This window comes from Podarcis cretensis, assembly GCF_951804945.1.
Source record: "Podarcis cretensis genome assembly, chromosome: 4".
Taxonomy (NCBI): Eukaryota; Metazoa; Chordata; class Lepidosauria; order Squamata; family Lacertidae; genus Podarcis; species Podarcis cretensis.
Genome location: NC_137173.1, coordinates 48,819,314 through 48,845,654, shown reverse-complemented (window position 1 = coordinate 48,845,654; position 26,341 = coordinate 48,819,314).

The window sequence follows — 26,341 nt, the reverse complement described above, 5'->3', positions numbered from 1 at the left end:
AGTTTCTTTATGCAGCATGCATCAGAATGTGTACAACTAAATTTCACACACATACTTAATGATATATAGTAATACTTTGCAAAATGTGCAAAGTGAAATTACTTTCGCTAAAAGGGTAACAGTCAGTGATCAATATCCATGCTGCCTACCTGTTTATTACTCAATTAACCTGCAGCACTATGTGTGGAACTCCACTGAAGCTTTCTTAGTCAGCAGCATTTTGATGCTTTCTTAGTCAGCACTACTTTACTAGGGATTTTTTTTTAATTTTTTTTTTACAAATCACAGATGCTATCTCATGCATTCTTACTAGGGAGTAAAGCTCACCAAAGGAGCAGGACTTAGTTCTAAAGAAACATGCCTAGGAGTGCTGTGTAAGTCTAGTAACACCATACATTGTTGTCAAAATATTTCATTAACAATAAATCCTACGGTTGCTTACTTCAGAATAAGCTCCCATTGAGCAGTGGAACTTATTTCTAAGTCAGCATCAGATTGTGTAAGATCAGGCAACACTTCTACCGCCGTAGGCACGCACAGTCACATAAAAAGTAAATTCCATCTTACTGAAAATAATGGTTAGGAACACAGTTTTGATTTTAGCTCATTTATGTGCATAAGGATGTAAGGTCATGATATTGTTCTCCCCATAAAAACCGAAGCTTTCAATTTAGAACAGCAGATGGTTCTAAAAGCTAGAGCTGGATGTTATACGAGTTCTTCATATATAATAGCACCACCAGTGCTTCTTCCAGAGGCTTCCCTGTTCCCATTGCTGCTGGGGGGTAATAGGGATGGGAGCGATGGAACAGAGCTCGTGCACTCATGCCTACTCCCCGCTTGCATGATAATGAATATCTGAACAGTCTGAGTTATTGTCAAAGATAGGAAGCAATTGTCCTTCCTCATATAGTATGATCCGAGATGTGTCAACTCAAAGAGAGGCCTCATAGTTTTCAATGGCATTCACTGCCTGGTAAGTGGATATAGGATTACAACCCTACTCTTCATTAGTCCCAGTAAAATTATATTGGAGTTAATAAGACTACTCAGGAGTGAATGAAATTTGAAGATAAAGGCATCAGAAGATGAATCATGTTTGCCTATGTCTGATGAAATAGCTTTTAAATGAAGGGCTCCTTTTAATCATTTCCACAGCAATTTCAAATATATTTTCTCAAGTCAATGGTGTAGGAAAGATATGTGCTTTTCTTTTTCTTTTTTGGTAACTGATGGCTTAGAATTGCCCATGTCCTATTTGAAAGCTACAAAGTCGACCAATAATAGGATTGTCATTTGTTTCAGATGTTTAGAGGTTTCATTTGTCTACAGTGGTACCTCAAGTTAAGAACTTAATTCGTTCTGGAGGTCCATTCTTAACCTGAAACTGTTCTTAACCTGAGACACCACTTTAGCTAATGGGGCCTCCCATTGCTGCTGCCACGCAATTTCTGTTCTCATCCTGAAACAAAGTTCTTAACCTGAGGTACTATTTCTGGGTTAACGGAGTCTGTAACCTGAAGCGTCTGTAACCCAAGGTACCACTGTATTTGTTTAGGAGCTGCAGGTGCTCCAGAGACTGAGGAACAGCAGCGCTATTTTTCAGTGTCAGACAAGATCCAGTAATTATAGGCCATCAATACCCAATAGTTTGATAGCCCAACTCATTCTCCCAGTGCAAGAAAAGGACCCACCTCATTGTGATACATAAAGGTGCTAGTTACAGTGATCAGGGGAAGAATTCAGTCTTATAGGAAAAATGAAACTATTTTGTTTACTACCTGTATGGGTTAAAAGGACTTGGAAATCTGACTATATTTTAGATTACTTTAGCCCACTTCCTAGAACACAGATATTTTTTACAAGATCCCCTGTGACTTGTAAGGTAGTTTGAAACATTTTAAATTGTAATGTTCTAGCAATAATTTCCATGTGTACTCTTTATGCTGCCACTGTTCCAGCAGTACCATGGGATGGCTAATCTATGGCATTTATGTTGAATTTCTTTTAACAATACATTGTGTGTTTTTTAAAACAAATGAAATGTCTAGTTTATTAAAACTCACAAATCACACATTCAGTTCATATACATACAAAGTTTTCCAGCTTTGGCTTATAGATGCTACTCAGGGAACTGTGGTTTGTTTACTGTATGGTTTGAGAACAAGCCAGATTCTGAAACCATTGTTTGATGCCGGCTTATTCTCATTAACCATAGTGCAAGCAAACCATGGCTCTCTAAGATTAGACATAATAGGGAGCCATGGTTAATTTGTATTGAAAGTAGATGCTTTCAACGATACTTTCCTGTGGTGTACAAAGGAGGAGTGTATACCTGAGGCTCATGCAGAACTGATCATGTCTCAGGAAAATATGGTTTCCTATTATTTCTGAATTGAATCACCCTTGTAAGAGACTATCCTCATGAAGTCTGATCATGATAAGACCCTAGATTTCATAATGATACAACATAGAAACCTATTATTTCCATTTGCATATTTGATTCTTCAGGTATCACACAAAACTCTCCAGCTTACTTTTCTTTGCAGACTATGTACATGTTCTAAAACGTGCAGCTATTTTTTGCAGCCCTGTTACAAAGGTCAGCTTTCCAATTACTCTTAACTTGCATGAGAAACTTTATAAGAACTTTACCCTCTACAGATTTCTTGACAAGCAACCTGATCCCTCCAAGTGCTTGTATTTGCAGACGTTTAAGTGAGCTGAAATTGTGACCTTTCCCCAACAATCATTCTTGTCACTCTGTTTCATTCAGAGCATTAACCAGATAAAATACATTAACCATTTAAAATATAACATATACATTTTACACTCACTGTACATATACTCCCATACATATCTATTCATAAATAAGTCCTAATGAGTTCAGTACTCCCAGATACAGATTGTAGTTCTTACTTCTGAGTAGATATTTGTTGTATTGCATTAAAGGTAAAGGGACCCCTGACCATTAGGTCCAGTCGCAGACGACTCTGGGGTTGCAGCGCTCATCTCGCTTTATTGGCCGAGGGAGCCAGCGTACAGCTTCCGGGTCATGTGGCCAGCATGACAAAGCCGCTTCTGGCAAACCAGAGCAGCGCACGGAAACGCCGTTTACCTTCCCGCCGGAGCGGTACCTATTTATCTACTTGCATTTGACGTGCTTTTGAACTGCTAGGTTGGCAGGAGCAGGGACCGAGCAATGGGAGCTCACCCTGTCACAGGGATTCGAACCGCCGATCGTTTGATCGGCAAGTCCTAGGCTCTGTGGTTTAACCCACAGTGCCACCCGCGTCCCTTGTATTGCATTAGTAGTGAGTTATTGATTTTAGTGAAAAAGAAATATTTGATCATATGATGACATCCAATTAGCCACATGGCTAATGCAATAAAATGTTTGTAAGTAAGTGAAGACATCCAATGAACATCTTTAATACATTTGGGTTATTTGTTTAAATGAGAATACAGCACATGAAAAGTTAGGAGAATCTGAATTTTGACAAGTATTTAATGCTACTAAAGGACTCTTTAATTAGCATTCTGTGTTACAATATGTATTGTGTTGCTCATCTGCTCATCTTATATAGTGGGTGTGTTGCTTTGTTGTTGTTGTTTAGTCGTGTTCGACTCTTTGTGACTCTATGGACCAGAGCAAACCAGGCACTTCTGTCTTCCACTGCCTCCCACAGGTTGGTCAAACTCATGCTGCTAGCTTCGAGAACACTGTCCAACCATCTCACCCTCTGTCGTCACCTTCTCCTTGTGCCCTCAATCTTTCCCAACATCAATGATAAGATCTCCTGCCAACATTTTCAAATTTTAAGAATAGATACCACAAAGGGATTTGATTGAGACCATAATATTGAGGGAATAGATCATTCCCAGGCTAGAAGCCCCCCTATGCTGCTATTATCCCATTAACACAATCTTTCCCTTGCTCAATGCTTTACTCAAATTGACCTGCTCTAACATTTTTGTTTAAGTACTACATTAAGCATTCATCAAGGTATTAATCCTTTTAAAAGGAACAAAATTGGTATCAGGGTATAGAAGAATTCCTAGGTCCTGTCAAAGGCAGCCAGCCAATTAGGACCAAACAATGATGGCTTTCAGTATGGGTATTTCTCGAATAATCCTCTATTCTCTAAAAATATTTTGAATGTCTTCTACCCTACAGCTCCTGTTGGGTGCAAAATTCTGCCAGCACATAATTCCAGTGCTTAAAAGCTTCTACTGGCTGCCCATATGCTGCTGGTCCAAGGTCAAGTTTCTTGTATTAATTGACAAGGTTTTTACCAACTTGAGTCTAGGATATCGCAAGGACCACCTGATATATTACATCCCTGCCTGACCACTGAGGTCTTTGTGGAAGTCACTGTTCGTAATCACCCTGGCTCAAACAAAAGGCTCATAACCACTAGGATCTGCATGTTCAGCATTGCAAGCCCAATTCTGTAGAACTTCTGGATGAGATCAGACAGGCTGAACTTCAGGCACTTGATTTCAACAGGCATTTAAAGAAAGTTTTTACAGTTAATGTTAAACTAATTCTATCTCTGTTGCTTTTCTTGTACACCTTTTATGGACTACAGTATTAAGCAGCATATAAATTGTTGAAATAATCTGAAGAAGTGTGCATGCACACAAAAGCTTATACCCAGAACAAACTTAGTTGGTCTCTACGGTGCTATTTGACAATTTTTTATTATTATTATTTCGACTGCATCAGACCAACACGGCTACCTACCTGAATTCAAAAAGATAAGTTATGGTATTGTGCTTTGGTTACATTTTCATATGGACAGCAATCAGAGGTGCCATGAGAAAAGGATTCAGGTGCTTCCAAAGGTTTAAGGCACTCACAAAATGCCTTCCATGACCTTCAGTGTCCCAAGGAGAGAGGCAGCCTTTTACAAGCACAGACTGTGCATTCACAAAAGCACAACCCTTTTTAGGTCAGACTTCAGGATGCCCATGCAATGGAATTTACTGTAAACAAGCAAAATGAGGACCACATACTTTAGACCAACGGTATAACCATGCCTAGTGAGTTTTTTGACTCACTGAAAAGGAAACTCCTTTTGAAATAGAAAGCACTTTCAAAGAGTTTGCATGTGATATGGCACAGAGCCTAAAGAAGAAGACTGGATAGTGGTGGAAACTGGGTTTTTAGGGACTAAGAACAAGGAAGAGTTCTCACCTTCCCTGTCGATTGTGCCTGTTTTCACTGGGAGGTCTCCTTTGCAGAACAGCAGATTTAACCCAATGGTTTAATTTAATCCAATCATCAGTTCATTGAAAAAGAAGGTTGTTACCCTATGTTTGGAAGTCTAACTGGGCAAAAGAGAGAACCTTTGATGCTTTAAGATTTTTATTTTTATTTTATTTTTTAAAAAATCTTAGTACCAGATGGAAACAGTTTAAAACAAAAGAACAAAATCTGGTAGGATATTCTTGAATTTTGTTAATTTTAACAGAAGATCACTGTTGCTTTAGTCAACTTTCCAGAAGACTGATTTAAATTACAGGAAGAAAAGGAAGAAAGTAGGGTGGGTGGGGAGAACAAAGTCATGCACTAACTTAATCCATATGAAGTGCAGAACTTGTAGTGACATGAGAATTTTACAATCCTCAGTAGTTGCTGAACCGTTATATCATTTTACAATTATTAATATATGTCTGTGGATTCAATACACACATACAGAAAAAGCAGAGAAAAGCAGTGTTACTTCTTCAGGTCTTTTAAAATGTTAGGCAAATAACATTGGCCATCCTAATTCTAAGCATCTTTGGTATCTTGAAAGTTTCACACATCTCACCAAAATGGTGAGATGTACCGGTACATGCCTGTACAAAAAGTCAGTTATCCCATGAGCCCATGTATCTTTCAAAATAGGAGGAAAAAATGCCAATCACAAACATATATATTGGAAATTCAACAGCAAAGATGTAATGCATTACCACATGATAGCAAAATGGGATAAATCCTTCCCGCTCTAGAAGGTTTTGAAATAACAGTGTCTGAGTCAAATTAATATAGAAACATCAAACCAAATCCCATCCTAGGGTAGCCGTATTATGAAACAGTTCGGCAGTTACATTTTTTTTTTGTTTATTTTGTTTGTTATGTTTAAATCCTGTGCTTCCTATGAAGAGCTCAAAGCAGCTTACTTAGAATTCCCATCTAGTCCCTTCTCAGGGTCAGACCACCTTAGCTTCAACAGCTGAACTAAGTTTGTGCCTTCACATCATTCTCTCTGGACAGTAATTTTAAGGAATTTTGGAAGGGTTGATTCTCAGACCCATTGAACCTCATACATCTCATTTATATTGTAATAATATAACACCAAGAAGATGATCTTCTGGGCTGGAAAGCCAAATCATCTCTCTTAGTTTGCATTGTTTTCAGTTTTTAAAATTCAGATAATTTTGAAAGGAAGTCCTGTTTAATCTATTTTTGCACACAAAAGATAACAAGACACTTTGGTTTGCATTTCTTACATCTGGCCTGGTCAACATGTTTCCAAACAGGCTAGGAGATCCCATTTAATTTAGAACTGGAGATCTCATTACAAATGAACAATGTTCAGATGTAGGTAGACTTTGGCTCAGGCCTGAAACTTTTGACAGGGTAGTGCCAAGGATTATGGCATTTCCAAGACACCAATCTGCCAAGTTGCCCCTCCTAGGTGGCTGCTGGAAGTCCATCTGCCCCACACTTGGCTTCTAGACAGAGATTTCCACCAGTTAGCTTTTATGTGTTGTTGACAGACAGCAGGCCCCTGATTGGCCTGCTTGCATTGGGTATTTGAGCAGGCAGTTCCTGTTCTACAGGCCAGCCTGCCAGGGAGATTCATAATGGCCAGCCAAGTGCTGCCAGGGAGGAGGGACCACCACAACAACTCACCCAGGAAAGCAGGAAAGCTGCCATTGCTGCCTCTACAGCCATGCTGCCCACTGCAGCCAGGGTAGAAGGCAGGAGCAGTGGAACAAAACCCTCCCCTGTGCTCCATCTGCTTGGAGTTGTTGTAGTAATAGGACCTAGAATCTGATGCCTTCAAATGAGCAGCAGTACTGTCTCGGCCCCATCCCAGCCAAGAAGAGGCTGAGAGTAATGAACAAAAACAAAAATGTTGGAAGCACATATGCGAAGATGGGAAAATTACGTGTGAACTATGTAAGAACTGGGCAGTCATTTCTGAAGATCAAAGGTATTTTTCCCATGTAAAATGAATGCTGAAATGTGCAACCAAAACTTAGTTACTTTAGCTCAACCAGGATTTAGAGCAGGCTATGTTTTTGTAATATGGAATATGAAGAGGAAATATCACTCACTCAGAATATTTAGAAGAAGATGGGCTCTGGGTGGCCAGTGGCCACCATATCTGCTAACCTTCCACAACAAATCTCAAAACTCATATGCTCCTATTTTGACTGAAAAGATCAGGCTTTGATAAACTTTTAAAGCAGCTGAGATCCAAGATTAATTACATAAGTTTATTGTCGTTCCCGAATGGAAAAGTAGGAGCATTCAGGAAAGTTTGCCCATGGAATGCATTTATAATCCCACTTCATTTGAATTCATTGTTCAAGAATGAATTCATTTGGGATTCTGGTATGGAACAATGCCTTGGGCCTTCTTTTTCAGTAAATGGAAGAAATACAAGACATTGTGGTGAACAAGAGGTTGTGTTTGATACATAGCCTAGAGGAGTGAAGTATTTTGAAAGTAAACACCAACAGAAGCAGAAACTTCATATACTTTGCTGTCAATATAACTGACTAGATTTAGAATAGAGAGACTAAAAAGAAGCAGCATTAAAAAGAACATATTGTGAATCTTAAAAGGACCCACCTACATTAGGAATGCAAAAATAGTAGTACTATATGAAGCCAGTACTAACGATTTCAGCCAAATGTTCATCTTATTGGTTCCCCCACAGACAAGACATCCTGAGAAACTGTTCAACTATTTTTAATAGGTAATAAATCTAATAAAGAAAATAATAAATAGTCACAATAACAATGGGTTTATGAAAACATACCCCTTCTTTAAATTAACCTATATAATTTAGATTGCAGTGACCCACAAAAGTAAGAATAAAAACACAGGATGCCACTCCCAAAACATACTTAGTTTTTTTGTAAAATTATGCAGATGACTTAAACAAGTGAGCAAGCAACACAAAGCTACAAAACAGATTATTAACAGAGGAGAGAATCATGCCAGAAAGTTCTCAAATTCAAGATGATGATCCTCTATATCATGGCTGGTGAGGGGTGTGGCTAGGGAGGATGTGTGTCCTGGAGAGAGACTTGATTGTTGGAAAGAGAGGCCTGCCCTTGACCCCCAGGCCTGAGGTTCCCCATCCCAGCTCTATATTAAGCTCTGAACTACTGCTGGACAACGTCCAGTTTCTGATCCTTGCTTTACGCATCGGTTGATTTGAGCCAGAAGAAATCCAACCCTCCCTCAGACAAATCACATATTTCCCAATTAGACTCTTCCTTGCGTCAACTCTCCATGCTGATGTCCTTTGGCTTCTTCCAGTTAGAATTTTCAAGCTTGCCATTCACATTTCACCTTGATTTACATATGCAAGAGACTTTACTGGGACTAGGATGAATTTCTCGGCTGTCTTATTCTCAATGCCACCCTCCTGTTTTCATACCAGCTGCTTATAAATGTGACAGGCATTTGCATATCACCATTATTTCTGCTAATTGTCTGATTGCATGTTTCAAATTATCCTTGCTCCAGCCTCCAACTGGGTGATGCATAATGACATTTATTTTGCATCTTATGGAGCATTTTATGAATAAATATTTCAAACTGGGATGCAATTTATAGCTCTGACAAGAGGTCATGAACTCAGAATATTGGTTGGGTGCTTTACAACACTGTCCTATGGATCCCCCCCCTTTTTTTGGATGGGGGGAGTGTTTTTATGATAAACACATTTCTGCCATTAAAAATAAAACAAAAGCAGATTTACAGTGGCATGAAGTTTTATTGAAAAAATGTGGGAACAACAGGTTTTACAACGTGCTTGGTTTGTGGGATAGCACATTCCTGACAGTTATTACAACCTAGCAAAACATTCCAGATCCATAGAGCAGGGTTGTTGCTGTTTTACAATAATGGTTTGGAGCACACTTTGCCATGGCTCCAGTTGCACTCTTTCACCAGTGAGTGCTAGAGGTTGCCACCGTTCTCTTTTTACATATTCACCTCCCAGAAATTCAATGAATGCCAAAGAAGCTGCAGAAGATCTCAATAAAAAGACCAACACTGTTTCAGCAGCTGGTCTGCTAGGCAAGCCAAACACAGAGTCATCAAGCTGTGCTGAGCCATCAGAGCCCTGCCCTAGGAATGCAGGGTTTGAACAGACCACTGGCAGCTTTTGTGGTGCAATGGATCTTTCTTTCTTTCTTTTCGTGTAAACTGCTTAAAATTTTTGTTTTGTTTTTCGAACAAGTGGTTTGTTAAATAAACAAATTAGTCAGAAGGACTTTGCATGCACCTAATTCAATCTTGCAAAAGACGAAAGCAGTTTTCAAAATCAAGTTCGATTTGGTTTTAGGGGTCTAAGCTGAACCGAATTCAATCTTGCAAAAGACAAGTGAAATTAAACCGTTTGCAAAATCAAGTTTGATATGGTTTTAGAAGTTTAAGTTGAAATGTAGCTGATGGTCAAGACTGGATCTTAGGCAGAAATGAGTCAGGAACTAGGAGCCAGGGAGTCATTGCTGGGTGATGAAGCTCAGGAGTCCAAACCAAGGAAGAACTGGCAAGGAAAAACTTGTTGTCTTTCATAGCCCTTCCTCTTCAGAGGAATATTGCATTGCCACAAAGATCTCTAAAGGGCAGCTCTAATACTTAGCTCCACAATCTAGCTTCACACAGAATCGAAGGTTCCCTTTTCTACTTCCAGAAACTCCTGATATTTTTTCAGGCCTGAGTTAGCATAGAAAGGTGGGAATCCCTGTCCAACCGGCTAGCTAACCTTTTGAGCTGTTGCGTGTGTAGGTCCCCAGGCCACCCCTCAAATAATTTCACACATCACACGTAAATTTAGTTTTGGTTTTTGGGCACTATTTTGGCCACAACTTTATTAAAATACAAAATCAGTGAGTGGTTGTTTAGACATTGGTTATGACTATCTGTCCCCCCGCCTGGGACAGAACTGACATACCGAGGTCCGATCGGAAGCCAGTAGAAGGAAAGTCAAAGTCAGGGATCATTTGAGCTAAGCGTCGGACCCACGCCACTCACCCCAGCAGCTCCCCAAAGCTCGCCGGCATCGGTCCCATGACAGGGATTGGACGAAATCGTGGCAAGCCCCAGGATTCCTTTAACGGAATTCCCTTCAGCGCAATAGGAGGGGCAGGGACAGCCTATTCTGACCCCTCCACCACCAGCTTTTTATAACCAATGCCTAACCGCAACCTTACAAGTTGTGACGGATTGCTAAGTAGTAGGCAAAAACCAAATGGCACAGCCAATCAGCCAAATGGCAAAATTCCTACTAGGCCCCTGCACCAAGGCAGACGACCCCATGACAGGCAAAGCAAGGTCAACCGGAAAAGAGGGCGGGCGGGCGGGTGATCCGATGCACTCTGCAAAAGAGAAAGGAAAACCAGAGTGCCCCAATATTTAAAGACTATAGTCCCACCCACCCAATTTGCAACATACAATTTCCCCCAGCAACCCGGTTATCCAATCAAAGCACCAGGCAACAATCATTAACCTGCCTGGCAACATAGGGCTGGCCCGGCAGCCCACACCGCAACACGCACTCTCATGTAATTGGAGAACGCGCTTTGTTGATTATATGAACAACATGCACAGAGTATCTGTGTGTGTGGACAGGACTGCATTAGCAAAGTTCCACTCACACAACAGGACTTCTGGTTCCACTTCTGCCAGGCACATCTCCCAAATCTGTTCCAGAGGATCTCCCAACCACCTGGAGCTTATTTTAAGGGGGCATGGAGGAGGGGGCTAGAGGGGACAGAAGAGGAAGCTCTTTTGCATGCACAGAGGTCTCTCCCACCAGTGGAGCTATAGCATTGGATACAGCCCACAGTTCCTTATCCAACATGGGATATGCACTCAGAAGCCTACTACATAGATGCTCCTAGGTCAATGGGGCAATCAATAGTCTTTTGAAAGTAAGAGAAGCCCTGAGAGGATAGGATCCACCCATTGCAGCATCCCATTTCTCTAAGGGGCCCAACAGATTCCTCCGCCTTGAAGGCATATTAAGATAATATAAGAATTTTTTACTTTACAACATGGTAAGATGAGTAGCCAATGGCAAAGTCAGATATGACAACAGAATCCCGCTGGCTGACCCTATGGAGCAGAAATCTGCAGGCGAAGAAATCTCTGCAGGAAAGACCACAAAGTGATTTAACAGGGAGTTGCCAACAGATCTCTCAGCAGCCTCTTTAGGTTTCCAAACTGGTCTCAGCTGTACACCATTCCAAGTGCTACGGATGCCCATGGGTGAACGAATCCTGGCAAACCCATTCAATAAATTACTTTAAATTAGTCAGTGATTTTTGCTAATGATGGCTTACAGTCCATATGTGATCCTCAAAACCAGAGGAGATAATGTGGTTGAGCAAAAGGACAGTTCCAATCAACTTTGAAAAACTGCAGTATCTCCCCAGCTTTGAGGCCTTTATCTGATCCAAATCATTAATAAAAATAACACAGAAGAAACCAGCCCTTGGCAAATTGTATTGCGTGGCCAGGCAGAGACCCCCTGACCCCAGGCGACCCTCGGGAGGAATAATGACTCATGACAACGTGTTACGGGATTAAAATTGGCCACAATTTATTAAACTTTCAGATGTATGGATACCTTGGCTTAGGCATTGGGTGTTTATCCCTCCCAGCCCCCATCTGGGGATTTGGGGAACACAAGGTTATCCAAACTGCATGGGGATTGGGCTGGCTCTGGAGAACATCTGTTCAAGCAGAGAGCCTGCCCCCCATTTTGCCGCAACGCAGGGGTGAGCACTGACAACCTAACGGTGTATGGCCAGTGACTTCCTTCCAAACAACCCTTTTAATGGGGAACACTGGGGCTGCCTCAGCAGGGGGGCATGGGTCACCGCTTCATGCCCCCCCCCCATTTAGGGAAGGTAGACTAAAGGATTCCGCCCAAGGCCTGAAACTGCCAAAGTTGTGACGTTTTTGCTACATGGAAGACAAAACCTGCCGATGCAGGGAAATTCCTTCCCTGTCCTTCAACAGCAACCATCACTGTCCGTAGCAGCGCCCACATACCTGTAAAGAAGAGGTTAACCTGCAAAAGAAAGGCGTAAACTGAGGGAGGGCAGGGTAGGAGAAGCTCTGGAGCCAACTGAGGACTCCCAGGTAAGTTCCACCCTCTATTGTGTGTGCAGGGCGGTCCTAACCCTAACTGGTCAACTCTCCTGGCAGCACTTCCTCGGCTGGGATTGGCTAACTGCCTGAGGTTAGGCGGGAACCTCCAGGTATCCAGCTTGGGGAGGCAAAGTCAGGCTGAACTGCCAGGGATTGTGTAGGATCAGGTGGTTGTGCACGACTCCGCAAAAAGCACCCCCCATTTGTGGTGGGGAGCGGTCATTAATTGGTAGCAACATCCTTGGTACAAAGACTATGGTCTAGATAAGTTTTATGCTCACAACCTGTGGCCTGTTAAAGCTGCCATACTCCTGTGCACACTTATTCCAGAGTCAACTGACAGGATATCAGGCTCCAAGCTGAACACAATCCACCAACCCCATTTGGTTGCCTCTGAGAAGTTTGATAAGCTTTCCAATTCTGGAATGCAGAATGAGGAAGTGCCATCAAGTATGCAGGAGAGCACATTGCTTTCCAGTGCTCTAATACTAAATATTTAATATATTTTTTTTGCTGAACTACCATTGTGATGTCCTAGGTTTGCTATGCAACAGCAGTTTGATCTGCATCTGTAAGCGAGCAATAATGTTTAACTCCATATTGTAGAGCTGCTTAGGCACAGTGGCACTGGCCAGGTCAGTGTGCTGGTTTTTTCATGGTCGTTATCTGTTTAAACTTCAAGAAGCTCACAATCCTAAATATCCCTACCACAAAATGCAATGTCCTGACATATCATCAGTGCATTCCCCATCAGTATACAAGTGCAGCACATCTCAAGGATCCATAATTGCTACAGTAGGTTTCAGGATGGAGCCATAATCTGCAACAGCAGGTTTTTAGCAATGAGCCATAGCTGTATCTGAACCACACCAAGCCCTATAACCTGTGTTCTGTGTTTCTTTCTAAGTGCTTTCCCCTTATCCCTGCCAAACTCACCCACCCCCAATAGCCATGTATAAATCTGTGTTTCCAAGTAGGTTTGAACCTCAACAATCATCTTGTAGGAAATTAACCATCCATCACACTGCTCAGGTCCTTCTATAATAGCTGCAGCACAAAATAAAAACAGTAAACCCAATTAAATGTGACATCCCATGGTTTAAAGAACCCACAAAACAATTTCCTAGCATTAATAAATCTTGGAACTGTTACAAAGGTCCGTCTTTTTACTAGATTTACAAGACCCACATTACACTCCGTTAAATCTCTTGAAGTCACTTGTATATTTCAGATCATTATAACTTCTATGCAGTACTGCAGTTCTTAAAAACTTCCCTCTTCTAGAAGATTCCACAATAGAGCAGCAACTTGCAACTTCTCTCTCTCTCTCTCTCTCTCTCTCTCTCTTAAAGAACATTCCATAAAAAGTTTAGATAGGCAATGCTTCAAAATATCAAATCAAATCCGTTTATTGTGAGGACCATGCCTGTGCACAAAAATCAACACTAAAATCAGTAGTTAAAAATATTAAAATTCATTACATACTATGCCAACAAAACCTTCTTCCCACAAAGTAGAAAAGGAGGGAAAACAAACAGCGAGTTAAGCAGACGATAAAGGGGTCTTTACATTGTCGTTCATAAATCTTTCCCTGGCTTTCATGGCCTTCATCACAAAGATCGCTACCACATGGGTAATGCGTGGGTTTGCATCAACTAACAAAAATTTTACTCTATCTTCAGGACTGGTTATAGAGATGGGTATAATTTGCAGCAATGCATCTCTAAAGCCCGAGTAAATGGGACAATAGAGAAAATAATGTGTAAGATCCTCTTTAATTTTCATAAAGCAAGGACATAAACGATGTTCAACTGGGGGTTTTGTGTATCTACCGGTCAGATAAGCAGTTGGCAATGTTTGAAACCGTGCCATGGTGAAAGCTCTCCGAAGGGTGGGATCAGTGATCCCCACCAAGTAGTTGGCACAGATTTTGACTGCTTTTACTCGTGGGAACCAGTAGGAAAACCCAGAGTTTTTTATCTTGGTGGGGTCCAAAGAGGCGTCTTTTTCAAAGATCCATTCCCGAACTTTATCAGGGCTCCACAATTTGAGAGTATTAAACTCTGGTAAGTTGTATCTGGATAAAATGTCTAATAGACTTTTATGCCAAGTGGTATTATGTTGTAATGATACAAAGGCTTGTTTAGCCAATAGGGTGTTCAGGGCATCTATAAGGTTGATGAAAAAACGCAAGAATCTTAAATGGGCCCTAGCAGACACAGAAGGTAGTCCTACTTCCACTCTTAGGAGAGCTGCCGGAGTACTCTGAGGGAGGCCTAGAATTCTTCTGAGATAAAAATTTTGGAAGGTTTCAAGCCATTCTAACAGCTTCTGATTCCATCCCCAGAGTTCTACTCCGTATAACATCTGTGGAATCACTTTTCCAATAAAAGTTTTTAGTGCCGGGGTCACCAGTTGCCCACCCCTCGAATAAAAAAAGCTGAGCAGAGCACCAGTTGTTCTACAATAAAACAGCCCACCACTGGGCATTTAGTTTAAGCACCTCAGGAGGAATCACATCTTCACCGGGAGCTTTGCCATTCTTGAGTGTTTTAATTAGCTGTAAACATTCTGATTCGGTAACAGGATCCCAGCCCATTAATAGGTCGTTTTTAATAGAAGGAAACTGGCTTGAAATATTAACTGCTTCAAAATATTAATTCTAAAATGAGCTTTCTTGGGGACTCGGCTACACAGCGGCAAATAAAACGTTTTAAATGTGTTGTAAAGTGCAGTGTACAAATGTGACACTAGATGGTGACCGTGAGCTATGGCAAATTCAATGTATTTTTCAAAATGTTCTTTTAAAAAAGTATTTTCACTGCGGGTTTTTTTTATATGTGTGTAGATTCCACCTGGAACTCCCCAGATGGCACTTCAGTATGCAAAGTTGTGATGTTATAACAGCAGCTTGTCTACCGCTGGATCCTCTTAAGTCTTATAGGATAGGGTGGAGAACCTCAGGCTCAGGCCACACCCCTTGCTCGCCTAGCTACACATCCTGAGTGTTTTTGTCTTGAGCTGTGAATCGTACCTCTTGCTCACCTGGATGGAGTGTGGCATGTAGCAGACCACATCCACTTTTCCCACAACCCCCTACTGGTATGCCCATAGAATTGGGGCAGTGGCAGTTGGGGGAGGGGGCATGGCACAGTAGAGGAGGTGGCCGACGGAGAATCCTGAGGGCCAGATCCAGAGGCCTGGAAGATTGCATTTGGCCCCCAATGCTGAGGTTCTCCCTCCTCCCTGCTGCTGTTGAAGATCTTCTAGGTGACTGCACTAGATATTTTTCTGGGCTTTTTCAGCTCTGTGAAATCCTATTTTCTGTTAGAATGGTTACATTATCACATTTTCATCAGAAACATCTGTGGAAGTCAAATTAAATGTAATATTGTAATGCTACCTGTATTTACAGCGACAAAAGATCCATTCAGCTGCCGGCATCCACAGTTCATGCACAATAGGCTTGTTATTCTGTACAGTACCAAGTCATTTATGGTTTGGTGAAGTTCATCCAAGGGTGACTGTGTCCAAGTAATGTGAGGACATGCAGGAGGAGGCAGATTGTCTTAAATTTTCTAGCTGTGGTAAACAAAGACATCTTTGAAATTTTAAACTTTGTTTATTACAGGTACAGCAAATTTAAAATGAAATTGCATGCTGCATTATGGTGACATAAACCTGATTGAATTCCTCCAGGCACTGAAGCCTTAGCTACCTAATTCTAAGTCACTTATCTTTCATATAACTCAGCTAATCAACGAACATATGTGGCTTCCTTTTGAAATGGTTATTGAGGGCAGAGGGATGAAAAGCTACTGCTGAAGTCACATAAACCACACATGGGGAAATGAAGCCTCTTAGTGAACAGCATTAAAAAAAATATATGAAGGAGCTGGTGCTGTGACTTAAAGATTTGATTTTGTTAAAACTTCAGAAATTAATGAAATATGCCTGCTACCTCTGGAAACGGAGTTCAGTCAACAGTAATGGATTTGTGCAATTAAAAGTAATTCGAGGTTTATGTTGAAATGATGGCAGAAAGGAGTGTTGTCTGCTTATTTTAGCAAGATATATTTGTCATTTCATTGGGCTTTTGGTATAGAGGCAAACTGAAATTTTGTTGTTGATTTCTAAAGTCATATCAAATGAACTAGGGGAACTTTAAACATTTGTGCCCTCTCCTCCACTCCCTTCGCTGTGACTACAGTTCATATCTGGCCTGGGAACAACATACGTGCAATTTAAATGGAAGAAAAAAAGCTTCCATTGTAACAGATGTGAGCTTTCCCCCCAATGAATAGAGCAGACCAGAACTGTAGGGGGAAGTAAACAGTTAAAGTCCCCTTTCCCCACATAATGATACTGATGCTGATCAGGTCTTTAGCACCTGCAATTTACTTTCAAAAAAAAACCCTATTTACTCAGTTACTAATTGCATGAATCATATCATGTCCATTCTGGCTCTTGAGCCTCTCTTCAATAAAACATTAGAAGAGTGCAAGAAACCACCCAGTCAAGCAGTTTCCCAATTTTGTGTACCTCAGTATAGATACAAAGCATATGAAGCACACACAGCCCACAGCCCACTGGTGGTTAGCTCAATAAAACCAAAACCAAAATGTAATTTGGGAAGCAAACAGTGGCACTTGTAAAACAGGCAGCTGAAGCAGGGGCTTTAAAAGAAGCACACAGTGAGAGGTCATTACGTAATACCAGCCTACAGAATTTTGTTCACCCTTGTAGTAAATTGAGTGTTATCGGTTTTGCCCTAATTTCTGCTCCTACTTTGTAGGTGCATAGGCAGATAACACATATGTTGTCAGTAGAGGGTGTGCAGTGACCATCAGACAAAGAAAATGGGCTCATTATGAGCTATAAAATGCCGCTGGCGCTGCGTTTATGTCAACCTTTTTACAAGGCTCCCCTCTAATTAGCCGGTTAGCTCTTCAAGTGAAAAGTAGCATCATCTTCCTTTGTGTTTCTCTAGTGCGGTTGTTCACAAAAAGAGCCAGTACACTTGCAGGCACTGAAGTACTCACAAATGGGTCCTTGAAAGGAATCCTGTACAAGAAAGCTGTTTGTCCCTCTCCCTGCTGAAGGGATGGGCAATCCCACTCCCAGAAGCCAAATATGGAGCTTCAGGCCTCTGTATCTGCCCTCAGAACTTTTCTCAGGTCCTTTTCCAACTCTGCTTCACGCCCTCAGCCAAAAATTGTGGGACAAAAAAAGTCATCACAAAACACAGAACACACCCTCTTTTTTGTGACTGTGTTTTTTGTAATGGCAAGGTTTTTAAAATCATTTTATGCTGTATTTTAAATGGTTGTAACCTAGCCAGGGATCTTAGGGCGAAGGATGGTTAATAAATTAAATTTAAAATATCCTCACCCTTTCTTCCTACCTAGCCCACAACAGGGGTTGCTCCTAAGTTGCTCACTGAGGGAGCACAGTGCCAAGGCAGAAGCACCAGTACCATCTCATACGCCACCAGTTTCGATAGATTGCCATCTGTTTAGGTGAATGAATAGGGCTCTCAAAAAGAGCTGTGCACCCATCCCTGCAGATCATACATTTGCCATTGCTGGTGGTGATAATATCTCACCAATTTTACAGCATGTTTTTATCTTCTCAATGAACCTGGGAGCTCATGACTGGGTACGCATTCAATAAGCTAAGAATTACATTTTTTTTTTTAAATTTTAAAAAGTTTTTATTATCAAAATAATTCAGCATTAATACACACATGTTACAAATATACAAACAAACATACATTTCATACAATCCTTAAAAATATTCATACATACCCACACTCAATCCCAATTAATTACAAAATTAATTTTAATAAATGGAATAAGGGGGAATTTGTACATTCATTTCTGGCCTGATTGTGCCTCCTCTTCATACTGACAAATGAAATAGCTTTTACCTAACAAATGTCCTGCTTGCAAGCTTCCCAAGGGCATTTGGTTGGCCATTGTGTGAAAAGGATGCTGAACTAGATGGGGCTTTTGATGAGATCTAAGCAGGACAATTCTCACATTAAGAACTTATTTCCATATAGCAACTCAAGCCTGGACGTGCTATAAAAGATTTAAACCAGACGTTGGAAACTTGTCCAGATGTTGTTGGGCTCCAGCTACCATACAGCCCAGCCGCACTGGCGGAGGAAGAGGAGTGCGGGGGGAGCACACTGCCCCCGGCAGCACGATCCCCAGGGTGCCATCACGGCTGGGCACCCAGCCCCCACAGGCGCCACGCCCCTGCAAGCAGCATGCCACACCCCTGGGACATGCGCCCACACTTTCGGGATGTACGCCACCCCCACCTCCTTCTGCTCTCTGCCTCCGGTGCCAGAGCATGAAGCTCCGCCGCTGCCGAGCCGGCATGATCAACGGACAGCAGCAACTTCTGAAGGACCTCAGGTCTCCTGCTTTGAGAACAATCTCTCTCGTCTCTCTAAATAAATGTGCCAAGGAAAATGATTCTAGATTTTGAGGGCACAAATATAACCTTTAAAATGTCTGGACGTTAACTGGCAGTATCTTAGAATTTAAAGGGACAACTCAACTCATATGTTGTTTCCAAATCCCATCAATTTCAACAGGAGAGTAGCTCTTTTGCCTATCTATCCAGAAACAGTTCCACTGAGTTCAGCGGGTCTTACTTCCAGGCAAGTGGGTATTACCGGCATGTTACTGCTTTATGAATGAACATTGTGTTTTATGAATGGACTCTGTATTTTGTGAATTACCTAAGAGCCACCAATAGGGAGCTCTAGAATCTGACAGCTAACCAATTGGGTACTACCAAACAGTGACCCCTATTGCTGAAAGCAGGTAACCAGCAGGGAATGCTTCAGCTCAGCCTTTGCCCTGTGGACGGAACACCCCCCTGCTGTGCAGACAGGGGCGCCAACTTATAAAAAATATTGGGGGGGGCGGGGGCCCATACCGACTTATAAAAAATATTGGGGGGGCCCAAGACCTCCAAACCGCTGCTGCTGGGGGAACGAAAGGGGCGAGCCCCGGGCTGCCCCGACCTTAAGTGAACCTGTGAGGGCCCGCCCTTTGCGGCAGCCGATTGGCTGCCGCCGTGGGCGGTGAATATTAATGAGCTAGGGGGAATCCCCGCTTCTCGCGGGGCTGACGCCAGCCCCGCAAGATTGTTGATGTGTCGAGAGCCCGCAACCCCACCCCCTCTCTAGATCGGGAGTGGCTTTGTTTTAACTCATTACTGAATGTATTTTAAAAGGTAACTATCGTCAAACAAGGAAAATAAAAAAAACCAACATAATTTTGTGATTTTACAAAGCATAATATAACTAATAATTTTCTTAAATTATTGGGGGGGCAGAGCCCCCCCAAACGAATTTTTGAGGGGGCTCGGGCCCCCTCAGGCCCCATGGAGTCGGCGCCTATGTGTGCAGATAATGAAGAAAGCTTATAAATTGTATCCCTTCTGGCATCCTGGCCAACTCTATTACGCTGGTGTAAACCCTGTGCACCAGAAGTACAGAATAGCAGCAAATAAAATCCACTCATACAACAGCAGCTGATAAGACTTATCAATCAGCTCTTCCAAAGTCTTCCTAATTTATAAAGCTCCAAAATACAGGCCAAAAGAGAGCAGGTTTGGGAAGAGCAAGGCATATAATGAGCACCACCAGTGAAAAGGCCCAGCTCTGTGTAACTCCTGCCCTGTTATTTGATAGAGTGCCCACTTGCCCTCCTTCTTGACATGGAATGCTCTCTATTGGAGTCTCCAGGTCCAATGCAAAGACCATAAGAAGGGAGAGCAGGGACCTTGAAGATCACAACAGCTGTTAATCAAGCAGGCAAGCACACACACAGGTCACCTTTGTCACAGTCAGGACACCTATGTCCTGGCCAGGCCTGCACCCAATCTTGTTTTTGTGCAGTCTTGTTTGTCCTCAGTAACCAAAATTATGTTATCAACATATACAAGCAGAAAAGTTGTTTTCCTTCATTTGCAAGGAATTGTACAAAACAAAGTGGCACTAATAAAGAAAAGGTCCAGGGTGGCAACAGAAAGCAAACTAAAAATGCATTTGCAGTTCATCAAAACTATCTGGCAATCGGATAAGCAGATAAGCGGCTTAGCGGCTTAGAAAAGGGGGGGGGAGGGAAAAAACCCCGCAGGAACTCGCAAGACATTTTCATCTTGCGAAGCAAGCCCATAGGAGCACCTCCAAAACGGAAAACCTTTTCGTCTAGCGGGTTTTCCGTCTTGCGAGGCATTCGTCTTGCGGGGCACCACTGTACATGTTTATTTAGAACTAAATCTTAACAGTTTTCAGTAGGGCTGACTTTCAGTTTGGTGTGCCTAGTCTGAAACCTTAAAGATGCTTAATTTTTACTGGAATGTGTCCTCAGAAGGAAGGGAAAGGAAGTCTTCCATTGGAAGCAATGATTCCTCCATGATAAGTACCAGAGGCAGAACAAATGCATGCAAACCTATACTGAAAATGAAATGATCTTCATAATTTGTTCATCTCACATCATTTCTGAGTCCATTCATTGGATTACTTTTCAAGAATGAGAGGGCTTTTAAAATTTACTTTGAGTATGCGTCTGACAAGGGTCGCTTCTGATCAGCAATGCAATTTTCACAGTAAGATGATGTCAGCACTGTGACTTCATCGCAGAAGACCATAAAGATGCATAAAGGGAAATGCAATTTTGTAAGTTAAAATCTTTTAAAAAACAAACAAAACAAAACAACCCCCCTGCAAAAAGCGTGGAAACCTATATATCTATATAGGTTTGGTTATGGCTTTTAAATATGGCGAGGCTTCCATGGAAATGGATATGTAACAGACAAGTGTAGAAATGCTTTAAGAAAAAAAATGAGGCAAATAAAGAGTTCCTATGCCTGACAAAAAGAATGAAGTTAAGATGATTCTGACAAATTCATACAAGCCTTAACTTGCCTACATGGCAGGCGGAGACGGACTAACTAATCAGAACAGCATTTCGAATGACCCTCATGTAATAGCTTGCTTAAGGTCTGACCAATAGTGAATTAATATGTAACAAGGGTGACTAAATAGATTATTTAAATGCTTATGTTACTGAAAGAAATTAAGTATTCTGTTCATTTGCGGAACAATTTAATCATACATTTTGAATCTTGTGCTCATTATTTTTGACAGTCTACCTGTAAGACATTTTGGGGTTTCTGGTGTAATTAATTTTCTGGACTCTGCAACATGCATTTTTCTATATGACTGCTAATTAATGTTTTTAGAGTTTAGGGTATTGTAGTGCCCGTTTACTTGGATGTAAGTCCCTCTATGGTGTGGGGCTTATCCCAGGGCAGTGTGCAAAGATAAGAAGCTCAGCACTGTCAGGATTGATCTGATCTGACTAATGTTTGGCTCTGATGCTCTAACATTTTGACTTGGTCAGCAGCATTTTCCATAGGAACTTGGTCAAAGGGAGCTCATAGATCATTTGCTCACGACACAAATGGCCTACGTAGGTTTCTCATACCAAGCCTTTTCCTATAGTAAAATCCTTGAAGTTTCTCCTGAAAGTCCCGCCAATATCAGAAGCCCACTCTGCATGGGGCAGGGCTTTCAATGTGGCTGCCCTGTTCTGTGAAAGAGCATTCCTGTGATATATGAGAGGTGCCCCCATCTGCACTTTCCAAAAACAGCTGAAGTAGCTCTAGCTTTGACAAGCTTTTCCAGCTGGATGAAAAGGTACCTGCCTTAGGTATCCATTCTGTATTAACTTCAGTTGTTGATTTTAAAACCATATTAGCTGTTTTTAGGATATGTCTGTAAATCGCAATGAGACAAATATGCAAAAGGGAATTATTCACCATCACCATCATAATAACGTTGATGGCAAGAAGTAGTGTCCATTCATTTTGGGCAAAATCAGGGTCATGGGAAGCATTTTTGTGTAAGAACCATTTCCCCTTCTACGTTGTTTTCCTGCCAGGAATCAGCTCACTCTGCCCCATTGCTTTTTGTACACAAAGAGGCTATGCTCAGCAATGCTCTCAGGATAATTTTTAAAGCAATAAAAAATAAAATTCAGTAAACTGGATAACAATTAAAATAAAACATAGGCCCGAAAAAGACCCAATATGGAGGCCAAATGGTCAAAATATTGGGAAATACTAGAAAAAGATGGAGACAATTGGAAATTGCAGAGTTTGGAGAAAATGAAGGATAAAGTGCGAGACTGGTTACACTACGCTCAGATTAAAGAAGTCTTTAAAAATGACAAAAAGTTAGGGTTCCAGGTGGAGAAATCGAAGTTGGAAACAGAACTGTTAGAGCCTAAGACTAAGGTACTTTCAAGAATGTATAGCTTGCTGTTAAAATGGAATACACAAGATGAAATGGTTAAATCGGCTATGATAAAGTGGGCACAAGACATTGGGCACAACATTATGTTTGAGGACTGGGAAAGGTTGTGGACCATTGGGTTGAACTTCACTGCATGTAATGCTTTGAAGGAAAATGTAATGAAAATGATATATAGATGGTACATGACCCCAGTTAAACTTGCCAAAATATACCATTTGTCTGATAATAAATGTTGGAAATGTAAAGAAAATGAAGGAACATTCTTCCCCCCCTGGTGGACTTGCCCTAGAGTGAAGGCTTTCTGGGAAATGATATATAATGAGCTGAAAAAGGTATTTAAGTATACCTTCACTAAGAAACCAGAGGCCTTCCTTTTGGGTATTGTCGGCCAGAAGGTGTTAAGGAAGGACCGAACATTTTTTATGTATGCAACAACAGCAGCAAGGATACTTATCGCTAAGCACTGGAAAATCCAAGATCTACCCACACTGGAAGAGTGGCAGATGCAGCTGATAGACTATATGGAACTAGCCGAGATGACCGGCAGAATCTGAGACCTGGGAGAAGAGAAAGTTGAAGAAGACTGGAAGAAATTTAAGATTTATTTAAAAAAGCATTGTAATTTGGTTGAATGTCAAGAAGGATGCTAGATCATAAATAATTGAGCACCACTAAACTAGATGTAATCTGGATGACAAGTGAGATTGAGGAAAAAATATAAACCTTTGGGAGAATTATTAGATTATATTTTAAATGAATGGGATACAAGAATGTAAACAAGATGATAAATTGCGGGTAAGAATTGACAATGATGCAAGTGGGAGCGGGAGACGTGAGGGAGTCCAATGAAGCTAAGAAAATATGTTATGATATATGTTTCATTGTTTTTTATTTCTGCAATTATGTTTAAAAATTTTAATATATATATATATATATATAAAACAATTAAAATAAAACATAAAGCTAAAATTATAATAGAGATCATCTAACATCCATTCCAAGTAGCCTAGAGTAGGAGAAAAGCCTTCTATGTGTAACTGCTAGATCTGCTCTGGTGGGTTCCCCAACCCCACAGAGAACATTTTAGGGGGCATACAAGTGGGTGCAATGGGGAAAAGAGGAAGGAGAAGCCTCGTTGCCTGAGCAGATATGAATCACGCTGAACCACACACACACATTTAGGGCTTCTTAACGCTGAACAGAAATAGTGGGCACAACATAGAATCTCACGACCACAGAACATGCCCACCCTTTGTGCAACCCTTTGTGAAAGGGTGCTGCCATGTTCAAAAGGCTCTAGGTGCGAGGAAATAGAAGAAGAAAAAACACATCCTGGCATCTGAGTCAACAGAGCTAGTGCTCCTCTGCTTGGAGCAAGTTGTGGACAGTTGATAAGTTCAGACAGAGCAGGAATGGGAGGACACACATTCACCATACACCACCAGGGCAGCAGGGCAAGACTAAGAGCAAAATTGCCACACATTCAGAATGAGACAGCTCTATTTGCCTTCAGTTACAATGTCACTGCAGAGTCCTTCCACGGCCCTCACTCTGAATGGCTTGGGAAAGTGTGCAGTACGCAGAAGAAACAACAGCAAACTGAGTAAACAACAGTTAGCAGGAATTTTTCAGATCCATTCCACCAGCACCTCCATGTCCATTTTTGTATTTCACAAAAGAATCAACAAGTCTCTCCTCAACTACTTCTCCAGTCTGAACTCCCTTCCAAAGCTGTAACAGCAAGTGTGCAGTTTGGCATTAATGACATTCATGGAGCATCAAGCATAGGAAGCTGCCTTATATGAGGTCAGACTATATTGAATGGGCAACAGCTCTCCTGGGTCTCTGGCAGAGGTGTTCTTTTTGTCCAAACTGTGGACCAGGAATTTATTCTCACTAATTTTCCATTCTCTGCTACCTTTTCCCAAAGCACTTAGAGAAGCTTGCTTTTGGTTGACAAGATGACTCGACAAGTAGCTCTTTTATAGCCTGAAAGCTGAGGGCAAATTAGATGGATTATATTTGAATCTGGCAAATTATGTGCTATTTGCCTAATAGAGGCCAATTGTGAAAATAAATAAATAAATCATATACATAATTTTGCTGTGCAGAAATTCAACAAGGTTATAATTCTCTGGGGTGTGAGAGAAAATCTGCTCAGCGCATTGGCGTACAAGAGAGTTATTGCAAATGATTCACAGTTTAACATGCCCTCACAAAGTCTCAAGTGTATACTACATATCAAAGATTAAATTACAGCTGGTGAGATTAAAAAAAAAAGATGGGAGATTGTTAAATAATTTGAGGTTATTAATCTGTCAAATCCTTAGCATCAAAGGGAGCAAATTTTAAAACCACAAAGGAAATTAAATATACAAACGCCAACAAATAGTTATGGGGAATAAGAAAACACTGGAAGTAGGTTATTTCCCTCTTTTACATGTGTTTTCTTATTATGGAGTAAAGGCTGAGAGGATTTAGAGTGCAACATTACTGTCTATCACAATGAAAGAAATTGAACTTCAAGTGAAAAATGACAATTTATTTCATTGTCGGGATGAAGAATTATTAATACAGTCACAACTAAAATAAATGGTGTGTGCAATATTTGGACCATTTAATATTTAATGTGTTTTTTCCCCAAGCACTGGTTGCCTTCCTTCAGATCTTTGAGACAGGGTTGACTGAACATTGAAATGCTGAAGTTCAACAAAACCTCTATCTTTATCTAACAAATAAAGGCCATTTTGCTGCTGAACACTTTGGTTGAGCATCAAAAACCACCTTTCAGTTCAGAAGAGGGGGAAAACCTGAAGAACCAGCAAAATAATACCTCAGATAAGGCTGTATCTTCAGAATCTCTTTAGTGCAGGTTTAACTATCTATATGATTTCATTTCATTGCTTTTCATTCTCTTGTGCCTTAAATCTAGGAGAGTTTATTTAGGGCAGAAGACAGGCAGTTAGAATGCATTAGTCTTTGAGCCACCATCTCACTGTTCGTGAAGAAATGCACTATCCGGAGAAGAATTAAGAATCTTGAATTTCTGAATGTGCTTGAAGAGGAAATCTTTTCCCCTCGTGAATTGAATCGCAAAAGCCTCACATGCCAAAGCTAGTTTGGTCATGAAAGAAGCTGTGTAATCAAACACTCCTTCCTATTCCCTAGCAGTGTGAATAGAATAATGAATTATTTCCCATTTTGCTCCCTCCCTTTTCTTGGAAGCTTGGTCAGTTACTTTTCTCTGAATAATTGGTGCCTAAGCCCTAGGCATATCTGTAACTCAAGTGAAACTAGAAACCTTGAGCTTTATTATGGGCATGAAACGTGGGTTCATGGGTGAAACATTTGTACCTCCTATTTTTCAAAATGTTTTTTGACAAGGAAACTCTCTCCAGCTTTTGGGCAGCTTCCCTTGAGAGTAAAGTAGGTTTAGAATATCCAGGAATCAGTGGAGAAGCATGTGGACTAAAGGCCTATAGCTGGAATGGCTGGTAACATTTTGACTTGGCTGCAATTATTAACTTTGGTATTTTCATCACAATAGGACTTGTACGGTACTTATTTAGGAAAGTGTGTCATTACACATGCACAGA